Here is a 12,395-nt window from a genome sequence, read left to right as displayed (position 1 = left end):
CAAGATGTATAATACAATATTATAAAATACGTAATGGATTAGCATTATATATTTTTATTCATAAGTTCCATCCATTAATTTTTTCCTTGAATTTTCTTTTATCACCCCCTAACAACTACTTATTGGAATCAGCTAGTTATCATTCTCTTGGGATGTTCCCATTTTTTGACAAAAAATTAATCTAGAATCCATTCATTTGGAAATATATTGTTTTGGAAAATGGTATTTTCCATAATTTTCCAAGTTTGGATGTCACAGGTAGCTGATGTGCCTATCCTATTGAGATGGAGCAGTGAGGTGGTAACACATGAGCGGAAGGTTGTCACATTTCAGCAACATGCTAGATAACATTGCATAACGTGATGGTGACATGCAAACATAGGGTTTCCACATGTCATTCTACATATATGAAATAAATGGATATGTGTAACACACCTCAATTATTAAAAATTATATATCTATACATATAAAACCAAATTTAAGATAAAGAGTGATAAATACAAAACTTGATACATAATTTCTTTGTTATGATCTCATTGTTTTGTTTAAATCCTAACCCTTTAGTCTACTGTAAGGAGACATGACTATCATAATTTTTCTTCATTCAACATCTTCATTTTTCTTTTTGAGATTAGCATCGTCTTCTACTTGTCAAGAGCTTTCTAAGAATATATATTTCATTCAAACCTGAGCTTTGGACACAAAGTTATCCCCTTCAAAAATTTCAATGACTTATGTCATGTTAGCAACATTACCATTAACACATGGATGGCATGTGAAAGCCCTTCTCCTTGTGTCGCTATCGTACAATTACATTTCACTTAGCATGTGACAACTTCCATGTAAAATCACATCTTCTATTGGACATGTTGGTACAATTACATTTTAGTTGGCATGTAACAACTTCCATATAAAATCGCATCTTCTATTGGATCATGTTGATCTAGGAATTTCTATAAAATCCTTTTATAAAACTTTATGGATATCTCATTTTCTAGTTTTTCATTTTTCCAAATCCAAAATTTCCAAAACTTAAAATGGTACAATCACTTTTTAAGTTTCTTCAGATAAAATTAAAAAAGACTATTAAACCTTCCCATCAAAGAGGATAACAATAAATGTAATTCCATTAAAACTAATTTGAAAAGACTAAAAAAAAGAAAATACAAGGCATAATGAAGAATGTTAAAAGCAAGAACATTATGGCATAATGAAGAATGTTAAAAGCAAGAAGATTATGAGGAAATAGAAATCACCTATAAACAATTAATAAGGATTCAACCTTCAACCACATAAGTAGTAAACAAATGAATACTAAAATCACAGTAGTAGTGAATTAAGTATTACAGTTAGATTTTTTTTATGGAGAAGGTTTTTGTTCTTTAACCTAACTAATCAAAATAAAAAACTATTGTTTGAGGCCCCAACATATTTTTAAATATAATATTTAAAAATAATATAATAAGAATAATTTTCTTACTTTCTAAAAAAATTATATACAACTATATTTAATTATGCATTTCATTTTTCCCAATTTCAAATAATATTATGCATATGACCATTTTATTATTGTGACATTTTTATTAGTGTAGTACAACAATATATATAATATTTTATAATTAGAAATTACCTTATTAAATATGGTATGAAGCATTTAGTTTTGCTTTGACTTGCATATTAGTTTGTTTTTTATCAATTTGTTTTGCTGCTTATCCATAGTTTAATATTAGGAATTCATTTTTTTGTTATTTTTTTATTATTATTTAAATTTATTTATTTGTAAAGTGATTGTTTGAGGTCTTATTATGGGCTCTTTAGTAACTTCCATTTATATTACTTACTAATTTTTTGTTTTTAGATTTATTTCCCTTTTTTTTCATTTTTCTATTATTTCCATTTTCATGAATTCTAGTTTTTCCATTATATTTTCAATTTAAAATAATTTATTATTATATTAAAAACAAATTATAGTAAATTATATATAGAGAGAAAAGTTAATATAAATAATATTAGTTAATTATGTTTCTTAATTTTTCATGATGGCATTCCACAATACAACATTTGATTATTTGTTTTATTTTTGTGATTAATACTATCTTTATTATTTTTAGTTTAATTAAGTTATATTTAAGTTAAACAAAAAGTATTAATTACTAAATAAATCATGTTTAACATGTTTAATATTTATTTCTGAGTACTTGGTCGAAAGTTGAATCCTAACCCTTTAGTCTACTGTAAGGAGACATGACTATCATAATTTTTCTTCATTCAATATCTTCATTTTTCTTTTTGAGATTAGCATGTCGATCTAAGAATTTCTATAAAATCATTTTATAAAACTTTATGGATATCTCATTTTGTAGTTTTCCATTTTTCCAAATCCAAAATTTCCAAAACTTAAAGTGGTACAATCCCTTTTTAAGTTTCCTCATATAAAATTAAAAAAGAGTATTAAACCTTCCCATCAAAGAGGATAACAATAAATGTAATTCCATTAAAACTAATTTGAAAAGACTTAAAAAAAGAAAGTACAAAGCATAATGAAGAATGTTAAAAGCATGAAGATTATGACATAATGAAGAATTTTAAAAGCACGAAGATTATGAGGAAATAGAAATCACCTATAAACAATTAATAAGGATTTAACAATTCAACCACTTAAGTAGTAAACAAACGAATACTAAAATCATAGTAGTAGTGAATTAAGTATTACAGTTAGATTTTTTCGATGGAGAAGGTTTTTGTTCTTTAACGTAACTAATCAAAATAAAAACCCATTGTTTGACGCTACAATATATTTTTAAATATAATATTTCAAAATAATATAATAAGAATAATTTTATTACTTTCTAAAATAATTATATACAGCTCTATTTAATTATGCATTTCATTTTACCTAATTTCAAATAATATTATTCATATGACCATTTTATTATTGTGGCATTTTTATTAGTGTAGTACAACAATATATATATAATATTTTATAATTATAAATTACCTTATTAAATATGGTATTAATTATTTAGTTTTGTTTTGACTTTATATTAGTTTGTTTTTGACCAATTTTTTTTTGTTGTTGTTTACTATTAGGATTTTATTTTTTTTTTTAATTATTTAAATTTATTTATTTGTAAAGTGATTGTTTGAGGTCTTATTATGGGCTCTTTAATAACTTCCATTTATGTTACTTACTAATTTGTTGTTTTTAGATTTATTTCTTCTTTTTTCATTTTTCTATTATTTCCATTTTCAGGAATTCTAGTTTTTCCATTATATTTTCAATTTAAGATAATTTATTATTATATTAAAAACAAATTATAGTAAATTATATATATATATATATATATATATATATATATATATATATATATATATATATATATCCAGAGAGAGAGAGGAGTTAATATAAATAATATTAGTTAATTATATTTCTTAATTTTTCATGATGGCATTCAACAATACAACGTTTTATTATTTGTTTTATTTTTGTGATTAATTCTATCTTTATTATTTTTAGTTTAATTAAGTTGTATTTAAGTTAAACAAAAAGTATTAGTTTCTAAATAACTCATGTTTAAAACATGTTTAGTATTTATTTCTGATTACTTAGTTGGTTGAAAGTTGAATCCTAACCCTTTAGTCTACTGTAAGGAGATATGACTATCATAATTTTTTTTCATTCAACATCTTCATTTTTCTTTTTGAGATTAGCATCGTCTTCTACTTGTCAAGAGCTTTCTAAGGATATATATTTCATTCAAACCTGAGCTTTGGACACAAAGTTATCCCCTTCAAAAATTTCATTGACTTATGTCATGTTAGCAACATCACCATTAACACATGGATGGCATGTGGAAGCCCTTCTCCCTTGTGTCAGCTATCGTACAATTACATTTCACTTAGCATGTGACAACTTCCATGTAAAATCACATCTTCTATTGGACATGCTGGTACAATTACATTTTAGTTGGCATGTAACAACTTCTATCTAAAATCGCATCTTCTATTGGACATGTTGGTCTACCTAACTCATCTTGATCTAGGAATTTCTATAAAATCCTTTTATAAAACTTTATGGATATCTCATTTCTAGTTTTTCAAATCCAAAATTTCCAAAACTTAAAATGGTACAATCACTTTTTAAGTTTCTTAAGATAAAATTAAAAAAGACTATTAAACCTTCCCATCAAAGAGGATAACAATAAATGTAATTCCATTAAAACTAATTTGAAAAGACTAAAAAAAAGAAAGTACAAGGCATAATGAAAAATGTTAAAAGCAAGAAGATTATGGCATAATGAAGAATGTGAAGATTATGAGGAAATAGAAATCACCTATAAACAATTAATAAGGATTCAACCTTCAACCACATAAGTAGTAAACAAATGAATACTAAATTCACAGTAGTAGTGAATTAAGTATTGCAGTTAGATTTTTTTATGAAGAAGGTTTTTTGTTCTTTAACCTAACTAATCAATATAAAAAAAAACCATTGTTTGAGGCACCAACATATTTTTAAATATAATATTTAAAAATAATATAATAAGTATAATTTTCTTACTTTCTAAAAAATTATATACAACTATATTTAATTATGTGTTTCTTTTTTCTCCATTTTAAATAATATTATTCATATGACCATTTTATTATTGTGGCATTTTTATTAGTGTAGTACAACAATATATATAATATTTTATAATTAGAAATTATCTTATTAAACATGGTATTAAGCATTTAGTTTTGTTTTGACTTGTATATTAGTTTGTTTTTATCAATTTTTTTTTGCTGTTTATCCATAGTTTAATTAGGAATTCATTTTCATTATCATTTAAATTTATTTATTTGTAAAGTGATTGTTTTAGATCTATAATTATGAGCCTCTTCAGTAACTTCCATTTATATTACTAAATTTATTTCCTTTTCTTTTTTCATTTTTCTATTATTTCCATTTTGTACCAACACTGACGCACCGCACTGCACGGCCCATACCCAAAGATAACATCACACTTTAAAGATTACGAAAAGCCAATGCATAGGGAACCGACAAAGTCCGTCCATTAATTTTTACCCTGGGTTATTCTTTTATCACCCGTCAAACTTTATCACCCGTCAAAACTTATGTACCAACACAGTATCGAACGTCACGACTGACGCACTGCACTGCCCGGCCCCAAACCCAAAGATAACGTCACACGTTAAAGACAACAGAAACCAAATGCAGAGTGAACCGACCAAAGCCGGTGGACCCCCATCGTTTAGGGAAGTAGCGCTTATAAATATATTCTTCTTCATCGCATTCACTTCATAGGCTGTTTTCTCTTCGAGGGACGCCTAGGGCGTCCCGCGTAATTGTTATTGTGCGGAGAGGGCAAAGTCCAAGGGATTTCGCCCAGCGAAGGCGAGCTGAATCTGGCAGGGCAAGAGGAAACGCCGACGGACTGGAGGGTGCAGAATCGGGGAAGTTGAATTTGGCGTTGGGGTCCCTAAAGCCGATAACTGAGTCATTGTAGCTGGGCCGTTTTGTAGAAATCGAGCAATGTCTACAATCGTTGTGATTTCGGATCACCAAACTCCACCATTTTCGGCTCCTAATCTGCGATCTGCTTTTCGCCATTCCGATTTCTGACCTCAACTCCTCCATTTTTCGCTCTACAAAACGGCCGAGCTACGATGCCGCATTTATTGCTTAAGAGGCCCCAAAGCCAAATTCAACTTCCCCAATTCTGTACACTCCATGCCCTCGGCGTATTGTCTTCTTGCCAGATTCAGGTAGCCGCCTCTAGATATGTCTTTTAACATTTCCGTCTCGGCACAATAACAATTGCGCCCTAAGTTTTGTGGGGGTGAAAGCAATGAGACCGTAGTTCATGGCTTGCTCTTAAAAGTAAGTTTTGTTGGGTGAAATCAATGACACTGTAGTTCATGGCTTGCTATTAAAAGTAAGTTTTGTCGGGTGAAATCAATGACACTGTAGTTCCTGGCTTGCTATGATTTAAGTTTAAAGAGTAGTCTAAATTTTATTGAGTGTATGTATTTTTTTGGATTGTGGATTACAAAATATACTAAATCTCATCAAGTATATGGCTTGTTATCATTTAGACTAAATCTTATCAAGTATATGGCCAGGCCTGTTATGATTTTAGTTTAAGAAGTAGATTAAATTTTATTGAGTATATGATTTAGACTAAATCTCATCAAATATATGACCTGTTATGATTTTAGTTTAAGAAATAGACTAAATTTGATTGAGTATATGATTTAGACCAAATTTCATCAAGTATATGGCCTATTATAATTTTAGTTCAAAAAATAGACTAAATCCTATTGAGTATATGGCCTGCTATAATCTCAACCTGCCATAATCTAGGCTCAAGAAATAGATTAATCCCATTGAGTATATAGATCGCTATTATCTAGGCTCAAAGAGTAGACTAAATACCATTAACTATATGACTTACTATGATGGCAACTCAAAAAATAAACTAAAAAAGTAAACCCTAACTGTAAACTCTTTGCCGGTATCAATTCTAAATTGTATTTTGACGTTATTTTTGGAAAGAAGTGCTTTTGCAGGTGATCCAGGCATAGCGGAGGCAGAGATGATAGTGTTAAAGAAAACTAATGGAGGAGCTGAGAATGAATGAAAGAGAATACGCTCCTCCACAGCACTGTAGGAGGAGTGCTCCGTTGAATATACTTCAGATATTCGTGACTTCCTCGGATGGCTGCAGAACATGTTGGTTAACAGTGGATCCGGACTTGCCATCGCGTCTTTGGCTTTGATATTGTTAAACCTCCTTGTATTTGTGTTGCTTCTCCTCTTTCAAATCTCAGCTCCTCTGATCGCGTTGGCTATAGAGCCTGTAAGCGAATTATTTGACGTGTAAGGGTGGAATATAGTATTTTCACAGGCCGTGGAAAAACACCAACAGGCATGAATCACGATATTGTCCCACTCAGAGCCATATGTTTTGTAAACACTTGCGATTGATTTCTATCTACAGCACCCGTCGATGGTTTTTCCTTCGCAACTCTATCTATTATGGAAATTAAGTGAATACCGGCCAAAATAATGACAGCTGTAATAGTTAATGTTCTTCAAATGGCTTGCAAATTTTCCTTCTCTGTATCTTTACGTACGTAATTTATGTAATATTATTATAATTGTCGCTATATTTAGTATTATTATGGTACAAAGAAATGACTCAAAATCATATCATGGCATAAGTATATTATAATATTTTAGATTTTTTAATTAAAAAATGGTATCTGACACTACACTGTGGTTGTTGGATTGTACAGTACATTTGTAATAAATATTTTATAAATACACCATTTAATAACTACCACACTTGTAAGTAGCAATTATTATACCCGCAAAAAATTTATATCGTGATTAAAATTTAGTGCAAAAAATTGCCATTTTCTCCATATCACATAATTTATATAATAATTATTATACACCAAAAAAATTGTATCATGATTTAAAATTTAGTGCAAAAAATTTATATCATGATTTAAAATTTAGTTTTTTTTTTCTCAAATTGTTTATTATCTTCAATGGTTGATTTGTAGTTTGAGAAACCCCGAAGCAGGTATCTATTTTTTTTTTAAAGAAGTTCGTTGATAAATCATATAGGTATGGTTTGAGTTTTGAACCTATCAATGAGGTTCATCACCGTCAAAGTTACTGGACGATCCAAGGACATTTAATCCATCAAAGTTGCCTGAGGATCACATGCGACTTGGCCCACACCAACTCCAAGCTATATTTTTTTAGCATGTCTTAGCAAAGCCCATCATCTATGAGTTGTGCTATATGGTTTATTTTAAGAGTTAAATTAATTTAAAAATCTAACTATTTGAAGTTGGTTATTATAATAAATAAAGTAGAAAAAGATAAATATATTTGGATTATCAATTATAATAATAAATACATTGGAAAAAGATAAATATATTTGGATTTATCATGCATTGAATCATCATTTGTGTGTTGTTTATTTAATATAAATTAATTTAAATAAGAAAAAATTCACAATTTCGCACATGATTGTATAATTGAAATAATTGCACATCAAATAATTTTTTTAGATTGACTTTGCTCGCTAGGTATTTTAGATAACATCTCAATTATACATTAAAACTAGGAACTAAGTTTAACTAATTGAAAATTAGTATACAATGATTAATATCATAGAATAAGCACAACACAAATAAGAGTTAATATCTCCAACACCTTCCCTTAACGAGTGTTTGTCTTATCTTTTGTCTAGTTGAGTCTTCACCAAAATCTTCTAGAGTGAGCTCCATTACAACCACCCATTCTGAGCTTGAGTCTTCATCAAAATCTTCTAGATTGAGTTCCATTACAACCATCCATTCTGAGCTATATCTCCCGCTGATCCATTGAAGACACATTTGCTTCATACTAGTAAATAAATTTTGTGTTTACAATGATTGAAGTACCAACCATTCTATTGATGTACTTCAATTCATTTAAATACATGGCCAACTTTTGTACTAGCCATCTATCTAAGAAAATAATATAGATATTAAATTTACTTAAGTCAATATTACAATATGGTCTTCATCCAATTTTAATTTCACATCATCATTTATTTATCCTATTTACTAATATCAATGTCTTTGAACACATTGTTAAATCTATCCCTATTTTTTAGTCTATTGTTGCTACTACATAGGAGCAATATATGAAATATATTTAGAAGAAGAAACTATAGTCCTTTTGTCTATAATCTCATAAACAACCTTGCCAAATTAATAATAACTAGGATAAGAAAGGAGAACAAACTTAATAAATCTCACTAGATTATTTAACTAGGTTAGTTAATCACATATTTGATAATGTAAATGTCATGTCATGCAAGGAAGCAACATCATTTAAATCACAGAATATGCAAACACATCATGAACATAGATATACCTTGAAACCTCGTAGGGAAAGAGCCAATAAATATTTAATTTTATTAAACGTCTCATAAGAGTGTTCACCCCTCACTCAATGGTTGTAATGGAGTCCATCCCTTGACCATTCTCATAAAATATTACAAATAAATATCAATTTAAATACAACATAACTAGCTAGAAGCTATCACATTAATCGTGATATCATTTACCCACAAATCCTCGAACATTATGACCTTGTGGCATGGTTGCTCCCATAAGTGGATTATCTTGCAGTTGACATTCCTCCAATCTAAAGACAACTATGCTTTTATTTCCATAATGTTAAATATAATTTGTCATTCGCATGAGTTACAATATTTACCTGCAATTATTACTATTAGCAAACTCTCACATCCAAATAATAAATATTCTACTAGTTATGCTTCAAACATATTTTCATCTGCATAATTAAAATGCATATAAAGTATTGAGACATGCCTCTTATTAACATTGCACATGCATTATTTAAAAGTACATAACTACCAAAACATGTTTCTTTATCCATGCATGTGAATGGTTATGAACCATGCATAATCATTCAAAATGCATAAGATAAATTGTGTACATATCAACAAAAAAATTCTCATTCATCCACTCTTCACATGCATTATAAGAAAAGGAGTAAATACATTTTATCTTTGCCCACCAGAGTACAGTGATATTAGAATATTCACTAAGTTTAAAAGAAATGTTGTGTTTATCACTATTTGTTCACATAAGAAAAGGGAAAAACTTCGCAAAAGTTAGACATCATAACCAATCTTATTTTCTCTACATAAGACTACATTATTTTCGAAAAGAAATTAGCCTAACCATTAATATCTTGATTCTTGTAAATGCATATTCTTTTCCAAAGGAAGCTAGCACCATAGTTATTATTCCTTTGCATATGAGCACAAATTACTTCTCAAGAAATGCAATACATTAGGATTCTCTTGTGCATATAAGGACTTGTTAGTTTCCAGCACACTAATACAATAGCTAATCTTTTTATGTATATAAACATACATTTTCTTCAAAAAAGACTAACTAGTTAACAATTCCTTTGTGCACCTCAACACCTATTATTTTAAATAAATCTAACCCAATGGCTATTTCATTTCCATGTGTGCAAATACATGTTCAATTTCAAGAAATCTATCTCAAGATTCTTTCCATGCATGTAGAAACATATTTCATTTTCAAGAAACTGTCACTATAAACTATTACTTTCGTACACATAAATGCATATTTCCTTTTTCCAAAAGAAAACTAACTTAATAACCATTCTTTTCATGCATGCAAATGCATAATCTTCTTTTAAAAATATGCAATCATAATAGATACTCTTTTAAGAAATCTATAAAAAAATAGACACATATTCCTCTTCTAGGAATTTATCATTAAACAACGTGTTCTTTTTCAATGATACCACGATGATTATCTATTTTTTTTAACCAAAAAGTCATAATTACTTATCTCTTGGTGTAGTTAGGCCTCGTTTGTGCATGGTGAGGAATATGTGACTACATTCAATCTTTGGATTAATAACTGATTGTCTGCCATCCTTTCATCCATGACGATTGACAAAAATTGGAATCTTTGAAAGGTAGTCGTGTTGGAGAATGTAACTAGTTTTGGTCTTCATAATCTATACCTTTGTGTAAAAAGAAAAATGAGAAGAAAAATAAAATTATTTTTATTTTTCTAGATAAGCATGTTCTTCATCCTTCTAGGTTTTTGAGTCAAAGAGTCAAAGTCTTATTTGGACCTATTGTAGAAGAGAAGGAAAAAGAAAATTTGAAATATAAAAAAATTGGATAGAAACCCCTCTAGATGCCAAGTCAACCTACATGTCAAGTCGGCTCCATCCCAATGGACGTGTTTATTCGCACCCCCTGCAATCTATATAAATAGAGGGCAGATGGAGTTCATTTGGACACACATACATATATGTTTCTGGTCTGAAATGTCACAAAGAAGATATAGAATATGCGGAAGGTTGAAATCTAAAAGAAAGGGTTTCTTCTGGGAGCTAGGGTTTGTGGATGTTCTACCTCAATATCTTCGGCAGTTGGTCTTTTGTTGATGAATCCACTGAAAGGAAGGAAATTTTGGCTTGGAATCTAGAGGCAAGAATTTTTTGTTTATGGGTCTTCGATATCTCATTTGATTTGATTCTATAAGAAGAGATTTTATGGGTTTTCACCTTGTTGTTTTTCCTGGCTCAGAGCCTATATCTTGTGTTTTATTGTATTTTGTGATGTTCGTGCTTTTATGGTAATTTCTTAATGAAGAAAGAAATAATAATAATAATAATAATAATGTTATCATATTCATGATTAATTATCATGTAATTAAAATATGATAATAAGTTTAAAACCTCTTGATTTTCAACATGGTTTGAGAGCTAAGGCATCTTGTGGTTAGAAGCCTCAAGATTGCATCTTGATTGGCTTTCAGGAAAATATGTTTCTTTGTAATATTTCTAGGCATTCATAGTTATGTGGAAACCCTAATCAAAAGGTTCGTTTTCCACTCAAGTTGATGATTCTTTATATCATTGTATGGTTTTTTCAAAGATTCAAACGTTTCATGACTCGCACAATTTGTATTATTCTTCACTGTGATAATGGCTTGTATCAATGGATGAATTAAATTGAATATATATAACCCTTTTGTGATTGAAAGAGACTTAATAGAATGAGATGTCTATCTTTGTGGCACACACCCAATCTTAGCTTTTTAAAAATTATATTCTCTCGCAAATTATGGATCATATGAGGTTAGTGGGGATCGTATGATTCAACGACCCATTCTCTGTGATAACGATGGTATCCGCTCTTGTATTACAAGGTTAAGAATCTATATAGTCATTGCATATTTTGTGTGTGATGCTCACATACACTATAAGTGTAAGGAATTTATCATGTATCTTTGTGGCTCTCGCATTTCCTTGAAATTATAATGAGTCACAGTGGCACGAATTTTGAAAGCTCATTTATATGGCCTATGGTAGATTTAATTCACTGTAACATTAAAAAAAATTGATTGCTCATATAAACTATGTGAAAGTGGCGTATTTTGGCTTCTTCTTATAGCTCGCTTATGGATCGTATCAACATATTGCTTACCATAAACTTGTATCACTTTAAAAATCTCGCATTAGTCTATGTATAAAGGTCAATGCATATGAGACAGAAGTTTGCTCAACTTTCAAAACTTGGATTGGATCGATAGTTGGAACTAATAAACAACATAGGCCTAACATATGCTTTAAAGTATAACTATATGGAACCTTACAACAGAGACCATGAGAAATGGTTTTGATATAATATCCATTGTTGACATCATTCATGACAATTATGTTCACAACACTATTATGGCTCGAGGGTTTTGTATAGTGGTTCATCCCCTTCACGACTTATTTAAAATATTTACATCAAAAA

The 12,395-nt window shown here is 29.4% G+C and overlaps 1 long non-coding RNA gene across 1 annotated transcript; it reads left to right on the top strand.

Moving 5' to 3' along the window:
* The first annotated feature begins 5,315 nt into the window (after nt 1-5,315).
* On the top strand, nt 5,316-7,031 carry LOC149179302 (uncharacterized). The gene is made up of 2 exons (XR_016258912.1): nt 5,316-5,939; nt 6,563-7,031. It is a non-coding gene; the product is annotated as an uncharacterized LOC149179302 (long non-coding RNA).
* The last annotated feature ends 5,364 nt before the right edge of the window (nt 7,032-12,395 follow it).

This window comes from Pinus tabuliformis, chromosome 4_1 (genome assembly GCF_031772625.1).
Source record: "Pinus tabuliformis cultivar Carrire ecotype Pingquan chromosome 4_1, CPIR1, whole genome shotgun sequence".
Classification (NCBI taxonomy): Eukaryota; Viridiplantae; Streptophyta; class Pinopsida; order Pinales; family Pinaceae; genus Pinus; species Pinus tabuliformis.
The sequence above is the reverse complement of the archived record's forward strand: the minus strand, read 5'-3'. Positions and strand labels throughout refer to the sequence as shown.